The following is an 18666-nucleotide window of genomic DNA, read 5'->3' as shown; positions in this document are numbered from 1 at the left end:
CTTTGTGCTACTGACAGGCAGGCCATGGGCGGACAAGCGCGCGCGTTCCGCCCGTCCGCGCGCTGTCCGTTTCACCCCGAAATCGGTGCAAATTTGGGCTGGGATGGGTCGAAAGCGGACACAAAACGGACAAAAGTCCGTTTGCTCCCACGCACTGGGCCGTCTGGTTTGTCTGTTTTACCCTGAACGGACACGCGTGGACAGAATGGGGTCGCGCGGTGGAGTTGGCCTCAGCATTCGGTATCTATCGTGTATCCAGATCAAGCTCAAAAGCGAATATTATCAGATTGGACAGCAAATATATATTTAAGATTTGAAGCTGCGTGGTAGGGCCGATCGACAGAAATATATGCTTGTTAATTACCTATATATCTATATACATCACTGAGTTCCACAGTAACGCTGAGCCAAGCTCCAAGCTAGCGTGTTTCATGCTGGGATATTCTATTCTTCTCACCGAACCAGCCAGCCACTTGCCCACTTTATCGATGATTCTTGTCGTCAATGATAAATAACTCTGTCCGCTGTGCATCGCTTACCTCAAATTAAGCATTCTTTTGAGGAAGAAAGTAGGTTTCTCAAATTAATCATATCAAAAGCCTAAGTGAGATGATGAGGTCTAAAGTTGTTTATCAACCTCACACAGTCTAAAAAAGGTGATCAACAAAATGGGCTTATACCAAACCCAAAACCTAAAAAACAGCGACCTTCCAAATGAGATCATCGGCCTCATACAAATTCAAAATGTCCGTGTGTCTTCCCAAAGAAATCTACACCACCTCAAATCATCTTGAGCAATTTGAAGAATGAGGCGAAGCTTTTCAGTAACTTGATGCAGGGAGTGTACGGCATATGTATTTTTTTATTGTTTGTGTTAGAAGGGAGAGATGAATTTGGTGGAATAGTTGATTGTATTGCTTGAGCCTCGTAGGCATATATATAGGAGTACAATGATCAATTTGGAGTACAAGACAAGGCAGGAACAAATCGTAGTCTATCCTATACTTCCTAATATACATTATACTCAACATCTCCCCGCAGTCACATCGATAGCGATGCAGACGGTGAGACTGGAGAAGAATCCGAAGATAAGCCGACGGACACCCCCACACAGTCGTAACGGTCGTTGCATCGCGGAAGTCGTGGGTGGAGTGGAAGCCGACAAGGTTGCAAATCCTAGTCTATCCTATACTTCCTAATATACATTATACTCAACAGTTTGAGTTTTTGGCTACCCCTCTCTTAAAATGAATGAGGCAAGTCCATTGCTTGAAAGTCTTTTGCCTCCTATTTCAAAAGGAAAAAATAATAAAAGAATCTCCTACAGACTAAACGAATTTTGTAAAGTTGCCGTCCAAAGTTGGGGGGTGCATGTAGCTAGCGCCTCATTCGCCGCCTCTGAGAACGAATCATGGATCCGACACCATTTTGTCTTTGTTGTGTTCTTTTGTTGAAAACCCCATATTTAGGGCCTGTTTGGCAACTCCCTGCTCCATGAAATTCGAGGATCTGCGAAGCGCCTGTTCCCCTGCTCCGTAATTTTTAACTTCAACTCCGCCAGCTCCGGGAGCGGGAATGTGGAGCGGTGGGATGCCGAACATGCCTCTAGTTTCCCGATCTAATGATGCTAACGCCGTAAAAACTCTCTCTCTCTCTCTCTCTCTCTCTTAGTCTTAGATCGCTTGATTGATCTATTTTTTATTCATTAGATTCTATAATCCATAAGTGATAAAGTTGTTGCATGGAGCTCAAAGTGCTTTTGTAGGCCAGTGGTTTTGTCCTTTTTTCCCCTATTATTAAACAACCTGAATTAACAGTTGGCTTGTTCAGCATTTAACATGTTTGACAGGCTTATATTTTTTTCTACAAAGACATCGCACTAGGTCACGGAAAAAACGTCTAGGCATGGGGAGCGGAAATTACGGAGAGCCAGTCAAGGCGACGGGAGGGCGACGCCCACCCAACCGAGGGGCCGGCCCGCCGGCGGACAACTCCGATGACCAGGGTCAGGAACCACGAGGGTTTGATGGAGAAAGAGGTCCGGCGCTGATCGCGGACTCGCTGGGCCTGCGGGAGGCATGGCTCCGGACAAGGAAAGCGGTGAAGCAGATCGCCATGGAACGGAAGATGAGCGGAGAAAACCGATCTGGGATCGTGAGGAAAGCTCAGGCCATTGATAGGGTATCCATGGGAAGAATCAGGGAAAGACTACATGCCATGCGAAGAGATCTAGGCCGAGGTCTAGGAAGGAAAAGTACGGGGGTGGTAACCCCGATCCCTTACGAATCAAAGGATACAGATCCTCCTGATAAGATCAGAGGATTAGCAGAATCAGGAGACGAGGAAAGGGATCAGTCAAAAGGCAAGGAATTATCTGCGATTCCTGCAGTATCGATGTGCTCAGATCGGTGGGAGGAGGCTATAAAAAGTGGAGACTTCCAAGAGACAATCACAAATCCAGCGACCTCCCTCCTTGCTAGCATTCTGATCGTGTGCGCCCAGCCACTGGCAATGGCGAACAAGGAATCCCGAAAGGACAAGGCCCCATTGGAAGCGGAGTCAGACGCTGGCCTCACTGGTGGCAGGAACCAGGCGGGGGTGATGCTCCGTGGCGACTCCTCCCGCTCCCAGGGAGGCAGGGCGTCCATGAGGAGGCTTGGAGCAGGCAGTGTTGTGTAATTAACACGTCAGATGTCCTCATGAAAGGACTTAGTCGTGGAGCCATCGCAACGGGTTAGCTTGAAGGGTTTAAACCGGACAAGGGACACGAGAGTTTATACTAGTTCGGTCCCTTCGATGAGGGTAAAAGCCTACGTCTAGTTGTGATGGGATTAATTAGGTTTCGATGACCATGGAGCAAATACGCTTGCCTGAGTCTCGAGTTGTTGTTTCTTGTCCCTGAACCGCCGCCGGGTCGTCCCTTTATATACACAGGTTGACGCCCGGCCAGTCTACAGAGTCCTGAAACCGACTCATACAAAGTGTTGTGTTCGGTCTCTTCTTCCCTAACTTACATTACAAGTTACATAGTCATGGCGGTTTACCACTATGGGCCCTAATCCGCCTTTGGGATTTAGGCCTTTAAGCTTGTTTAATAACTTCACCATCTTCTGTATTCTTCATGGGCTTTGGCATAGTCGAGGGTGAACCGGTCCCTCCTGGCCGGTTTACACTCAGTAGCTATATCCCCAACATTAGGCCCCAGTTTGATTTCAACCTGTTCATATCAATCTTCAACAACTTGAAAGATATATTGTAAACGTCTTCTTGTATTTTTGTAAACCGCCATGATGTCTTGTTTTATGAACTTTGTTAAACCACCATGACGTCATCCTCTGGATACAGCAACGGATCATCATGACATCATCTTTGTAAAAAACGAAATAAAAAGATTCCCTTCATTAATATCATCTCGAAAATCGAGGCGACAGCGGCGCCACTCGCCGCTTTGGACTCCTCGATTTTTGCATCAGTCTTTATCCATTTTCCTTATAAATAAACCTGAGGGCCCTTTATTTTCCTCCCCTTCCATTCTTCTTATTCTTCCTCGCGACGCCCCAGCCCTGAAGCTTCGCCGCCGTCCTCGACCTTCGAACGCTGCATCAACAAAGGCCGCTGCATCAACCTGGTTGTACCAGAGATCTTCGGTGTTCCTCTGCTATCCTGCGCATCCAGTAAGATCCTCCCTCATAAGCCTAGATCTGTATTTTAGGGCTCCTGTTTTCACCTGCGTTCATAGGCGTTCATCCCTAGTTTCTTCGTATTCGCTTCTGCCATAGCTTGTTTGATTTGACTGTAGTATAAATCTCGTGCGGTAATCACTCCGTATCCAGTTTAATACTTAGTAAGTCTTCCTTCTTGTACAGAATCCCTTGACAGAACACACGAACTTCTCTGTTCTGTTTACCGCCTTTATAGATCACAGAAAAATTTCTTTACGGAGGCGTGGTAGATCCAAATAAATTTGATCATTGTGTGAAACCTGTTTCTGTCAACACTTAGTAGAAATTTTGAATCCTGGCCTTTCTGCCTATGGGCGGTTTAACCTTTGATAGCCAATCCACCATATATCATTAGCCCTCTCTTAAACCGCCAACTGAACCTTGCATAGCAATTTCCCGGTTTAACACTGAATTGTACACTTTAAACCGTTAAATTATAAACCGACATTTAGTTTTCCTTTCAGTTCCCCTTCCAAGATGACAAAACAAGTCTCAGCTTGCAAATGGGTTCCGTCCCGGATTACGGAAACACAAATCAACGGATACGTCACCACTGGCGCTTTAGCCTCAAAAAGGGTCCTTTATTGGCGAGTTCCGGAATCTGAATGTCCACCTGAACCTCAAGATGGAGAAGTGATTGTTTTTATGCAACACTTAGACCGGGGATTCAGCCCGCCCGGATCAAAAAAATTCCGGGATGTCCTTGCAAGCTTCCAACTCCATCCTCAAGATATTGGTCCAAACTTTGTGTCCAATATATGCAACTTTCAAGTATTCTGCGAAGTCTATCTTCAAGAAGAGCCAACCGTGGAGCTGTTCCGGGATTTATTTCATCTGAACCGCCGTACAAAATTCTCAGATGGTCCCAACACAGAGCTTGGTGGCGTGTCAATCCAGAAAAGGAAAGAAGTTGACTTCCCTCATGCAAAACATCATAGCCATCCTAAAGATTGGAACCAGACTTGGTTTTATTGCCGGAACACTGCCCCTGACGGAGAAAATCCTTTGCCGGGTTATCGCCCTCACCAGCTCAGCAACGGCCACCCATTACCTTCACGCTTAACCGCGGCAGAACGGAAGAACTTTGCACCTCAACTCTCCAAGCTCCAGGCTCTCATGGCCAATGGTTTGACTGACATTGATCTTGTCCGCTGTTGGGTTTCTTGGGGCATCTTGCCTTTAAGCCGCCTCCCCGGTTTGATGCATGAATATACTGGCGATGTCAAAGATCCTCAACGATATCATGAAGTAGTAATGACCGATTTTGAAGTTACTAAATCTATGAAGAAAATGCTTGACGAGTCGGTCTCCGCATGCAGCCAAACCGGGTTGCCACCTTTTTATGTCTCCAATAAACCGCCAACGGTAAAGTTCATGAGAATACTTTACTAATTCGCCTCCGCATTAACTGTGTACTAACCTTTTCTTGCCTTAATTTCAGGCTAACAGCTCCTTTTGGAAACGGACTAAACCGGCCAGGGCTCCTCGTGCAAAGAGCAAAGTCACCAAAAAAGCCGCCAAGAAGAAAACCACCGAGTCTTCTGATCCGCCAGAAGATGAAGAATCAGACGCAGAGGTAGAACTTGACTCACTTGGTTCCTTTTTTGTACATCTTATTGACAATGACTATTCCCAGGATGATGCTGAAGCCAGCCAAGCAGACCATGTTGAGGTAATCCTTCTTTCTTCCGATTCAGATCTTGTACCGGTTCAAAGAGTTCGCCGCACAGTCCGGAAAGTAAAACAATCTCACCCCCTTGCTCATTTGGATCCAAAATTTTCTTTGAAGACTCAGCAAGTTGAAGAGCGTCGCACAACCCGGCATAGCGGTCAGCAAATTACCTCGTCCGGTTTAGCAAATACGCCAACCTAGAAACGTCGTCCAGAGGTGACTTGTTCTCCTGAAAAACGTTATCCTTTGAAAGGTTTCTTCCGATGCCCACTCAATCCGTCTGACCCGAATTATCAGGCCTCTTACAATTCGTCTGGCGGTTCATCAACCACTCAGCTGCCTCCTCTCAAAGTCGTCGCTGGGTAAGTACATTACTCCTCAACTTGTTTCTTTATGTGTCGGTTTACCATATTCTAACCTTTGATGTTGTAGTGCCAAGGCTCGATTAAGTAAGAAAGCCAAGACCAGCGACCCTACTGATGATGTTGATCTGGAGAAGACCCCAGAGCATGATGGCGAAAATCCTGAGATTGCCATAGACAGCTCTACTGCGCAAAACCAAGATGCTGATGCTAACCCGCCAGAGGTTGAACCGGATGTACATGTTGATACCTCACATCTCCATGCCCCTCCAAGTCCAACCGTTGAGCAGCAGGATTCAACTGCTGATCCACCAAGCCCTGTTAATAGACCGCCAAGCCCTACTGCCAAAGCGCCAAGCCCTGTTAAGAATGTCAATTCATCCAGCCCGGCCAAAGATGATGATTTTGTTGTTACTGGCACTGCATATACCGCCCCTGGTAATCCGGTTGCTCTATCAAAGCACACTGCCAAGGATGAATTTGCTGCTATGAGCAAGGGGAAGGGGAAGACTGATTTGTCAGCTTATGTCGATCTCTCTGCTCAAGACCTTCACTCTAGTTTCTTGAACCGGCTTTACACCAGCCGTGATTATGAAGCCGGTTTAGTAAATCTGATGAAGGAGCGCTATGAGGTAAACAGTTTGATCTTTGCTCTGTACCTTCATTGCATTGTAGCCCCCAATTGCCGGTTTGTCTTTAGAAAGTCAAACCGGGACTTTGTAAATTCCATATTGTGCTTTGTTAATTACCTTGTGTACTTCTGATCAAACACACATTAGCCCCCAAGTGCCATGATGAAAACTTGTATTAATCTATGGGACTTCAATAATTAGTAGAAAAAAATGATCCGCATTAGCCCCCAAGTGCCAAGTGTATAACTAGTTATATGCTTGGGACTTTGACAAACATATTGACATGCTCTTCTTACTGTTACAGAGTGAGATAAACCAACAAGTCTCTCAAATTGCCGATCTTCAAGAAAATCTAAAAACCCAGCAAGCAGAAACCACCAAGGCCAGGGACGAATTGAAAACCGCCTTAACCACTATGGAACAGCTCAAAGAATGGTTCAAGTCTGAGCAGACCAACTGGGATACTGAAAAGGCTGGATTGCTGAAGCGGGCGGAAGACGCTGAATCAGCTCTTAAACCGGTGATGGAAGAGCTTACCGGATTAAAGCGCCAGGTCAATGCCATGACTTCTGCAATATTTGGTAAGCACTGCTGACCAAGACTTTATGAATAGTCCGCCTTTGAAATTTTGCCGGTTTAACGTGAAATCCTTAAACCGATGCAGGTAGCCGCATTGCTCATATGGGCTCTGACATGCGGAAGAAACTAAAGCACGCCTATACACTGATTGAACAGTTGTATACCAGCGTCCAACGGGTGATCTGCGCAACTTCTTATGACAATGCAGCTCCAACACTGATCAAGGACACGCTGGACCGGTTATCTATGACGCCAGCACAGATAGAAGAGTTGAAGCGATCTGCTGCTAGGGCTGGCACTTTGTTAGCACTTACTCGAGCCAAGGCATGGATAGCTGATCTTGATCCGGCTGATATAGCCAAGGGCTTCCCTAATCAGCAAGAAAATGGTGAAGTGTTTGATAACGATGCCCTCAAACGTGTGACAAGGGAGATGCGTCCTCTGGCGAGTCAGTTGGCAGAAGAAGCTAACTTGATGGTTCACCGATCCTTTTATGATGCTAACAACAAACGGGTTGAGGCTGTTATTCCGGAAGTGCAAATCCTTGTTCCGCCAATCCGTAAGCACACTTACGCCCCTGACGTTGATCCGACTGAGCTTATAAGTGAAGAGGCTGTCTTTCAGGCCTTAACCCGGATTGACTGGACCACCAATGACTTCCTGCCATTGGATGGGGAGGAGGAAGCTGAACCGACGCCAGATGACCCATCTACTTCACATCAACATGGCGATGAAGCTTGATCCGACAATACGGTTGATACGTCAGAAACTGTCCGGTTTAAAACAATTCCATATTTTGGGCTGCTAAGTGCCTTGTAATAGGGTAGCAAGAATATTTTGTTCTACCGCCATCGTGTAGTAGGAGGTACTTTATGTGATCCGCCATGACAATTTCAATGTTGGTTCATGTATCATAATATGCAATTCCTTTGTCTGCATAAAAAAAAGAAAGGGTCCTGGCGGTTTACCGCCGAACGGGTCATAACACCCAAGAAAGGCCTGATTGATTATAAAACCGTAAAAATATGAAATGACTCATACATGTGATGTAATATCCCTTTAGTTGGTTGACCAACTTTGATTGTAATAAGGGTGAAAACCCAAATATGAAAATCTTGTATAACTCCATCATGTACTGATGACGTATAGTAAGTCATACCGGGTGATGATAAACATCAGATGACCAAAGCTGGCGACAGGTAGTCAAAGCCAGGCCGGGTTAACGAACTCCAGTTTAATAATAAGGTCTATCAACGTGTAATTGAAAACCAAGCCGGTTTAAGGAATACCGGGCTAATAAGATGACTGACCAGGTCAAGAAAAATGGTTTAACATAAAATTTATCAATAAAAAAGTGATAAACGCAAATAAAACCGTGTACTCGAGGCTTTTTGAGGGCTGCCAGGCCCAAATTCGAGGCTTTTTGTGGGCTGCCAGGCCGCTGAGTTGAACCATTTAACAAAGCCTTTTAAGATGGACCTCCAACTAACCAATCACCATTTTAACTTTGACAAGTGCAGGGTCTCAATGAGAGTAACTGTCAAACGTTCGGAGGGCCGTGCTAGGATGACCTGGATAGGAGTGTCTTACTTGATGAAGGCAGGTTAACCCGGGGTTTTAGGTAAATATACCAGGCTTCCAAGCTGTGGGTCGATACCCAGCTACAAGGGTCCACTCAAACTCCTTGGTATTTGACACAAGGATCCCCAAGTAACGTGATGAGCTGTGCTCATTGGGTGCCTATGTTTGAGTTGTGCATAGCATCCAGACTCTCTTTGGCCCCTTGGGTGTGAAGCTCCCAAGCTATGTTGTGGCGTGATAGCCGGTGTGACAGGTAGTACTTCGCTTTGTCAGCTGAAGCCCCCATGTGACTCAAAGGATATTTGAGAAAAAATAGCAAAGGCCCTGTTGAGAGCAAGGATGCTAGTTTATTTATTGATCATAATATATACATTGTCGAAATATGTACATAAGAAGAGCCTATGGCTCAAGTGTAGTAAGGTCGGAGGAGAGCTATGTTCCACGGCCGCTGAGTCTCCTCCTCAGAGTTGCGTGAGTTCTCTCGAACGTCAATGAGGTAGTATGATTCGTCGTGCAGATTTTTGCTGACCACAAAGGGTCCTTCCCAAGGCGGGGATAACTTGTGCATGTCGGTCTGATCCTGGATGATCCGGAGCACCAAGTCACCTTCTTGAAAGGTTCTTGTCCTAACCCGGCGGCTGCGATAACGCCGTAGGTCTTGTTGATAAATCGTCGATCGAGCCAGAGCCATATCCCGTTTCTCATCTAACAGGTCCAGCGCCTCTTGGCGGGCTTGCTTGTTGTCCGCTTCAACATAATTAGCAACCCGGGGCGAGTCATGATGTATATCACTTGGTAGAACTGCCTCTGCCCCGTATATCATAAAGAAAGGTGTGTAACCTGTTGATCGATTGGGGGCGGTGTTGATACTCCATAATACAAAAGGTAATTCTTCCACCCAACAACCCGGCGTCCGTTTCAAGGGAATCATGAGCCGGGGTTTAAGACCCTTCAAAATTTCTTGATTGGCTCGCTCCGCTTGACCGTTGGATTGAGGGTGCGCCACAGATGCTAAGTCAAGCCGGATGTGCTATCTCTGACAGAAATCCTCCATCTCACCTTTGGAAAGGTTTGTACCATTATCCGTGATAATACTGTGTGGAAAGCCAAAGCGGAAGATAATCTTTTTGAGAAATCGAACCGCCGTAGCTGCATCACACTTGCTGACAGGCTCCGCTTCAACCCACTTGGTGAATTTATCAACTTCCACCAACAGGTGGGTCTTCTTGTCCTGGGAACGCTTAAAGGGCCCCACCATATCAAGCCCCCAAGTAGCAAAAGGCCAAGTGATAGGAATCATCTGTAGTTCTTGAGCCGGAACATGAGCCCTGCGTGAAATTTTTTGACAAGCATCACATCGTTTTACTAAATCCTTCGCATCATCATGAGCTGTCAACAAGTAAAAACCATGACGGAAAGCTTTGGCAACCAGTGACTTTGAACCGGCATGATGACCATAATCCCCTTCATGAATTTCTCGTAGGATCTCTTGACCTTCTTCTGGAGAAATACAACGTTGAAATACGCCTGAAACACTACAGTGGTGTAACTCGCCATTGTGAATAACCATGGACTTGGATCGCCGAACTATCTATCGAGCCAGGACTTTATCATCTGGTAGTTCGCCCCGGTTCAAATACGCTAGATACGGAACTGTCCAATCCGGCACAATATGCAAAGCAGCCACCAATTGAGCCTCCGGATCAGGAACAACCAAATCCTCTTCTATAGGCAACTTAACAGACGGGTTATGTAAAATATCTAAAAAGGTATTAGGAGGTACCGGTTTACGCTCAGATCCAAGCCGGCTCAAAGCATCTACTGCTTCGTTTTTGCGCCGATCGATATGCTCAACTTGATATCCTTTGAAGTGACCCGCCACAATATCCACCTCACGCCTGTAAGCCGCCATGAGTGGATCCTTAGAATCCCAAGTACCAGAAACTTGCTGAGCCACCAGATCAGAATCTCCGAAACAACGAACTCGACTTAAGTTCATCTCTTTGGCCACACAGAGACCATGGAGTAAAGCTTCGTACTCAGCTGCATTGTTAGTACAGGGAAGCATCAAGCGAAGGACATAGCAAATTTTATCACCTCGAGGGGAAGTGAGAACAACTCCAGCCCTGAGCCCTCCAACTGCCTGGATCCATCAAAATGAATAGTCCAGTATGTATTATCCAGTTTGTCTTCTGGTGCTTGCAACTCGGTCCAATCATTGATAAAATCCACGAGGGCCTGAGATTTGATGGCTGTTCGAGGTACATACTTCAAACCATGTGGTCCAAGCTCAATCGCCCACTTTGCAACCCGGCCAGTTGCTTCCCTGTTTTGAATTATATCACCCAAAGGAGCAGAACTAACCACTGTGATGGGATGGCCTTGAAAGTATTGCTTGAGTTTTCGACTTGCCATAAAAACCCCATACACCAACTTCTGCCAATGTGGATAGCGTTGTTTTGACTCGATCAGGACTTCACTAATGTAGTATACATGCCGTTGAACCGGATATTCCTTCCCAGCTTCCTTACGCTCAACCACAATTGCCACACTGACCACTCGGGCATTGGCAGCCACGTATAATAGCAAAGGCTCATTATCAACTGGGGCTGCAAGAACCGGTGGTTCAACCAACTGCCGCTTTAACTCCTCAAAAGCCGCATTGGCTGCATCACTCCAGACGAAATCATCTGTCTTTTTCAACATCTGATACAAAGGAATTTCCTTCTCTCCCAGACGACTGATAAACCGGCTAAGGGCTGCAATCCGACCTGCTAGACGCTGAACATCATTGATACACTTCGGTTTAGCCAGGGATGTGATTGCCTTAATCTTTTCCGGATTAGCCTCAATGCCCTTGTTGGATACAAGAAAACCGAGAAGCTTGCCTGTCGGAATACCAAAAACACATTTATCTAGATTAAGCATCATCTTGTAAACCCGAAGATTGTCAAACGTATCCTTGAGATCATCTATCAGTGTTTCCTTCTTCCTGGATTTTACCACAATATCATCCACATAGGCATGAACATTACGCCCAATCTGCGTGTGAAGACAATTCTGCACACAAAGCTGATAAGTTGCCTGGGCACTCTTGAGCCCAAAGGGCATAGAAACATAGCAGAAGGCTCCAAAGGGAGTGATGAGAGTTGTCTTCTCTTGGTCCTTAACTGCCATCTTGATCTGATGATATCCTGAATAAGCATCCAAAAAACTCAGGCGCTCACAACCCGCCGTCGCATCAATGATCTGATCAATACGCGGGAGAGCAAAGGGATCGGCCGGACAAGCTTTATTCAAATCCGTGTAGTCCACACACATACGCCAAGTGTCGTTTTTCTTAAGAACAAGCACCGGATTAGCCAGCAGTTCAGGATGAAAAACTTCAACGATAAACCCGACAGCCAACAGCCGGGCTACCTCTTCACCAATTGCCTTACGTCTCTCCTCATTAAAGCGACGAAGAAATTGCTTGACTGGTTTAAACTTGGGATCAATATTGAGAGTGTGCTCAGCGAGTTCCCTCGGTACACCTGGCATGTCAGAAGCTTTCCATGCAAAAATGTCCCGGTTCTCACGGATGAACTCGATGAGCGCACTTTCCTATTTCGAATCCAGATTTGTGGTGATGCTGAACTGCTTGGACGAATCGCCAGGCACGAAGTCAACAAGCTTGGTCTCATCAGCTGGTTTGAAAATGCAGGGTTGGGTCATGTTTAGTGGTGGGCTTCTTCAGAGGGGTCATATCAGCCGGATCAACATTTTCCTTATAGAACTTTAGCTCCTCTGTAGCACCAACCGACTCAGCATAGGCCGCATCACCTTCCTCGCAGTCCAAAGCAATTTTACGACTTCCGTGAACCATAATATTCCCTTTATGACCTGGCATCTTGAGCTGCAAGTAAATATAACAAGGCCTTGCCATGGATTTTGCATAAGCCAGTCGCCCAAACAGTGCGTGGTACGGGCTCTGGATTCTCACTACTTCAAAGGTCAATGTTTCAGATCGGGAGTCATGTTCATCACCGAACACAAATTCCAAAGTGATCTTACCTACGGGATATGCCGATTTACCTGGTACCACACCATGAAAAACAGTGTTGGACAGTTTAAGATTCTTGTCTATCAACCCCATGCGACGGAAGGTCTCATAATATAGAATATTGATACTGCTTCCTCCATCCATGAGTACTTTGGTAAACTTATAACCTCCCACCTGAGGCGCCACCACCAAAGCCAGTTGACCCGGATTGTCAACCCGGGGCGGATGATCCTCCCTACTCCACACAATAGGTTGTTCGGACCACCGTAGATAGCGTGGTACTGCCGGTTCAACAGCATTAACTGCCCTCTTATGAAGCTTCTGATCACGCTTGCACAAACTAGTAGTGAACACATAATACTGCCCACCATTCAACTGCTTTGGGTGACTCTGGTAACCCGACTGCTGCTGATTTCCTTGATTATTCTGCTGGTTATTACCACCTTGATTGTTCTGGTTGCCATGATTATTCTGAAACCCAGAGTTTGAACCGCCACCACCATGAAAACCTGGACCTGAACCGCCGACGGACCCTGATCATACCGGAAAAGATCAGAGTTTTTGAACTCCTTCAAAATGTTACAATCCTTCCAGAGATGCATTGCAGGATCCTCCTTGGTCCCATGCTTTGGATAGGGCTGATTCAACAAACGCTCCAGATTCATCGCCCCGCCGCGCTGGGGTGGTTTATCTTTACGACGCTGCACATTAGCGTTAGCCACAAAATCTGAATCCGCTTTACGCTTACCATTATTCCCATGACCTCCTTGGTTGTGCTGCTGCCCCTTTGCACCGCCGTTCTTCTTTCCCTTCTCCGGTTTCTCATTATCAGAATCGGGATCCTTGGTATTATCAGAATCGGCATACTTGACCAAAGCTGCCATGAGGGTTCCCATGTGTTGCAGTGGCGCTTGAGCCGTCCCAACTTCATCTTCAGTGACTTAAACCTGCAATTGCACTCCAGTGTTATAATTGCTTGACCAGCGTTAATCCGGTCGGATGAGTGCAAAACTTCTGAAACCCGGCGTACCCAATGAGTTGTTGACTCGTTCTCCCCTTGAACACAAGCATCCCGATCCACAATGGACATGGGCTGTTTGCACGTGTCTTTGAAATTGGCTATAAACTGGGCTTTCAACTGATCCCATGACTCGATGGAATTAGCTGGTAGATTTTTCAACCAACTACGGGCCGTTCCTTCCAACATCATCGTGAAGTACTTTGCACATGCCGCTTCATCTACATCCAGCATCTCCATTGCCATCTCATAACTCTCGACCCACGCCTCAGGTGGCTGATCCGCCATGTAATTAAGCACTTTGTGTGGACCCTTGAAATCTTTGGGAAGACGCACATTACGGAGAGCCAGAATAAGGCACGGCACTCCCCAGGAACTGAAGGCAAGCCCGGTGCCTCGGTCAACTAACGTTGTTGGTTGAACCGGGGCGGGTTGATAACGACCCAAAGCGACATCTCTTCGTGCCCTGCCATGATCCACCACATCTTGAGCATTACGATGCCGCGCGCTGCTAGACACTTCCGGTTCATCCATACGCCTGCTATAGCTTGGGCTCGGACGAGGGGTTGAATGAATTCTATCCCGGCTATACGAATAAGCCTGCTGCTGTACCACGGCGGTTTGAAGAAGGTCTCTCGCCCGCCGCGTTTCAATTGCTGCTATTGAATCGCCCTCCATCAGAATGGCTGCCAGGTGTGACGCTGTGGCAATCAGGTTATCCAGAGGGCTCGAGAAGTGACCCGATGGTGTAGACGCGTATTGCAGCGGGTTATCTATTCGTCAGGGTGGCTCTATTATCCGTAGTTGATCCGGAGCTGTCCTAGGTGCATCAATCCGGTTTGCAGCTGCCGGATTGCTCGACCCAGCGCCTGGCGTCTGAAAGAGATTTAACCCTTCATAAACCGGCGGCAGACGAGACAAGTACTTCCTTCGCATTACATCCTATGATGCGGTCCGATCCAGCATGAGCTGGTAATTCTGTGCCTGTATCCGCTGTGACTGGGCATCCAAAGCGGCCCTTTCTTCAGCCATCCTAGTATCCTCAGTTGCCAGGTCCTCCTTAGCCTGTGTTATTTGGTCCTTCAGCTTCGCAATGTCCGCATTGTGCTGATCCCGCGTCTCCGGGGTGACTGCCGTGGTTAACAAGGTCGGCCAGGCGTCCATCAAACTGGAGAGGACTTGAGCCGGTCGGCACGCCGGGACTCCTGCCGCGGCTGCTGATCCGGTATTCATTGCTGCTGTAGACGAAGACTGCAACGTGGGCTGCATTCCGGCCATGTAAATAGCAACCTGACTTGGCGGTTCAAGGAGGTCTGGAATACTTTTGCCATCGGAATATCCTTTGAACACACCGTTATGAATCTGGTACAAGGACCCAGTTTCGCCAGTGGATGACTCGCCGTCGGAGTATACGGCCGTCTCGCCTTCAGACACCGGTTCAGATCCGATCCCATGGACACATCCTACGAACGCACGCTTCACGGCGGGCTTAACCCGGGCTGGACTCGCATGCTGAGCCGTCTCGACGAGGTCAGTGCAGATGTCCGGCTCAGGGCCCGGTTCGCCGATCTTGCCGATGAAGACATGAATTCCGCCAAAGGGGACCCGGTACCCGTACTCGATTGAGCCGTCCTCAGGGCCCCATCCTTCATCGTCGATGTAGAGTTTGCCACGAAGACTCTTGGTCATCCGGCCGACCACGTACCCCTTGAGTCCTTCAAAGTTGCCCTTCAAGAACTCGAAACCATCATGCGATAGCCCCACGGTGGGTGCCAACTGCCGTGGAATTGACACGTCAGATGTCCTCATGAAAGGACTTAGTCGTGGAGCCATCGCAATGGTTTAGCTTGAAGGGGTTAAACCGGACAAGGGACACGAGAGTTTATACTAGTTCGGCCCCTTCGATGAAGGTAAAAGCCTATGTCTAGTTGTGATGGGATTAATTGGGTTTCGATGACCAGGGAGCAAATACGCTTGCCTGAGTCTCGAGTTGTTGTTTCTTGTCCCTGAACCGCCGCCGGGTCGTCCCTTTATATACACAGGTTGACGCCCGGCCGGTCTACAGAGTCCCGAAACCGACTCATACAAAGTGTTGTGTTCGGTCTCTTCTTCCCTAACTTACGTTACAAGTTACATAGTGATGGCGGTTTACCACTATGGGACCTGATCCGCCTTTGGGCTTTAGGCCTCTAAGCTTGTTTAATAACTTCACCATATTTTGGATTCTTCATGGGCTTTGGCATAGTAGAGGGTGAACCGGTCCCTCCTGGCCGGTTTACACTCAGTAGCTATATCCCCAACAGGCAGCAACATTGTTGCGCCAAAGTTCCCGATCCACTTCGACCGCCGAGGTGAGGATGTGGTGGAGCTGGACCTGTCGAAGGAGCATGCTGCCATTAGGTTTCAATGGGTTGCTGTGGGGCTCTTCTTCTTGCCCCTGCCCTTCAGCAACGAAGGGCTCTTCGGAGAGCTCAAGAGCAAGTGGGGTCTTCGGGAGAGGGAGGGGCTTGGATTACAAGCCCCTGAAGAACAATCGCTTCCTCATCGAGCTTGAGCGTGAGGGGGATCGTCACTTCATCCTCGACAACGACCCATGGACTCACCAGGGGGATGCTTTCCTTATGGTCTCAGTCGATGGAGGCGCCCCTCGGGTGATGTGGAGGTTGCACACATGCCGATATGGGTGCGCGTCCATGACATACCCCCGATCATGCTAGATGAAAGTGTCGCGTGGAAGCTCGGTGCAAAGCTGGGAGAGGTGTTGGAGGTTGACACTAATAGTAGGGGTAAGATATGGGGGGATTTCATTAGGATACGCATCAATCATGATGTAGATGAACCCCTTAGAGATCAGATCAAATCAAGAGATATCCCTAGTGACAAGGTGTTTTCCCTAGAGGTTAAGTATGAAAGAGTGCCTCGCTTCTGTGGGTACTGTGGTTATCTTGGGCATGGCCAACGCGACTGTAAGTTGCCAGAGGACCTCCATGAGATGAGGTTCACGGCAACAATACGAGCTTCCCCATATAAGAAAAGTAACAGCAGAGGGGGCTATGTGGCTCCGGTGGAAAATAGTGCCCGCCGGCTGTTGAGTTTTGGGAGAGAAGTTTAGAGGGAGAGAAGCTCACAACAGGACATGATGACCCGCGAGAAGATCCCTGAAGAGGTACTGCCATTGCTGCGGTCGGTGCGCTCAAGGTCTCTAATGATGGTGGATCTATCGGAGCCCAGGCTCCTCCAAGGTCTACTACGCCAACCAGGACAAAGGTGGGGAACCAAAGTGTGATCATGCAAACGGGCGCTAATGGTGTCCAGGCGGAAGGAGAGGGCATCAAATTGGCTCTGAGCCTGTCCCCTCTTGTCCAAGTGACAGGCCCAAAACATGCCCAGGGTGACACTTTGACTGCTGCAGTGGAAGCTGCTCCTAGTCTTGCTGATGGAAACACGCCCATGGTCAGTCTTGTTCTCGGGCTAGCTCAGGCCCCGGGAGTGGAGGCTGTTGTGCCGGGCCCTATGGTGATGACTGCAACCGGCGACAAAAAGGATGTGGCTGGCTCTGGTGAGTCTGATGTGGAGCCGCTGTATCCTCCTGGCTTTGAGCCGGTCACGCGCACCACAAGGCATGAGGTGGTTTGGTCGGTGGAGGGTTTATTCAACCGCAGGGTGATAAAGGATAGCAGGTCAAAGAAAAGGGTGGGACAGGCAATTTCTATCCTGGGCAAGAGAGGGGGAAGGGAAAAGATGGAAGTGGAACCAACAACTGCTGCTGAGATGGAGGGGGGACCGGACAACAGTAAGAAGGTTTGTGCTGCAGGTCTGGTGCAAGAGGGCATGGTGGAAAGCAAGGAAGCGACCGGGATAGGGGCTCCCGGCGTCCTGGTGGGTGCCAAGGACGGAGCCCACCAGGAGCCATGATGATCATGAGCTGGAACCGTCGAGGCCTTGGGCAACCTCGAACAGTTCAAGAACTAGTGTGTCTAGTGCACACGTACAAGCCCAAGCTCGTCTTCTTGACTGAAACTCGACAGAACAATAATTTTGTCTCGAACCAGAAGTGGAGGCTGGGCCTTCGCCATTGTATCACGCAACCCGGCATTGGAAAGGTGTCGGCACTGCTCTCTTTTATGATGAGTCTGTGGAAATAAAGAAAATTGCCGTGGGGATGAGGTATATTGATGTGTTGATCCGTCTAAACCCACACAACCCTCAATGGAGAGGAACCTTTGTGTATGGTGAACCCAAAGCCCATGAGCGTCATCACATGTGGACGATGTTAAGAAGAATCAAGAACAATAGTAACCTGCCCTGGCTGATGTCGGGCGATTTTAACGAGACCATGTGGCAGCCAGAACATTTCTCGGCTGCTAAGAGATCAGAGAGGTATATGGAGAATTTTAGAGTGGTTCTATTGGATTGTAATCTCTTTGATTTGGGATTCAAAGGTCCTGGGTGGACATACAACAATAAGCAGCAAGGCAGCCACAATATTCGTGCGAGACTGGACAGATTTGTTGCCTCTCCGTCGTGGTCGGATCTGTTTAATCATGCCTCGGTGGAGCACATCTGCTCATCCCGGTCTGACCACCTCCCAATCTTGTTGCGGATGGGTAGTAGAAAGGAGTGGAGGCCTGTGGTCGAAGGTAATCAGGGCTGCTTCAGATATGAGCAGATGTGGGAAAGGGTGGACTCCCTACAGCCAACCATCACGACGTCATGGAGCAAAAGTGGCCTGGCTGAGAACATGCACATGCTAGGAGCCAAGTTGAAGAGCATGCAGAGTGAGATGACAAGCTGGGCCAAGTGAGACTTCGGATCGGTTACAAGGAAAACAATAGAGATCAGAAAGAGGCTTCATAGAATTTGGTGTTCCACACCCACGGTCACTCTTGAGATGCAAGCTGCAAAACTCGCTAAGGATTTAGATGAATTGCTTCTCAGGGAGGAGCTCATGTGGAGGCAGAGGTCTAGAGTGACCTACCTTCGTGAAGGGGACAGGAACACAAAGTGGTTCCAGCGGAAAGCAACTTGGCTAAAAATGCCATTCAAAAACTGTGTGAT

The sequence above is a fragment of the Triticum aestivum genome, chromosome 6B (genome assembly GCF_018294505.1).
Source record: "Triticum aestivum cultivar Chinese Spring chromosome 6B, IWGSC CS RefSeq v2.1, whole genome shotgun sequence".
Lineage (NCBI taxonomy): Eukaryota > Viridiplantae > Streptophyta > Magnoliopsida > Poales > Poaceae > Triticum > Triticum aestivum.
Note: the sequence above shows the minus strand (reverse complement) of the source record.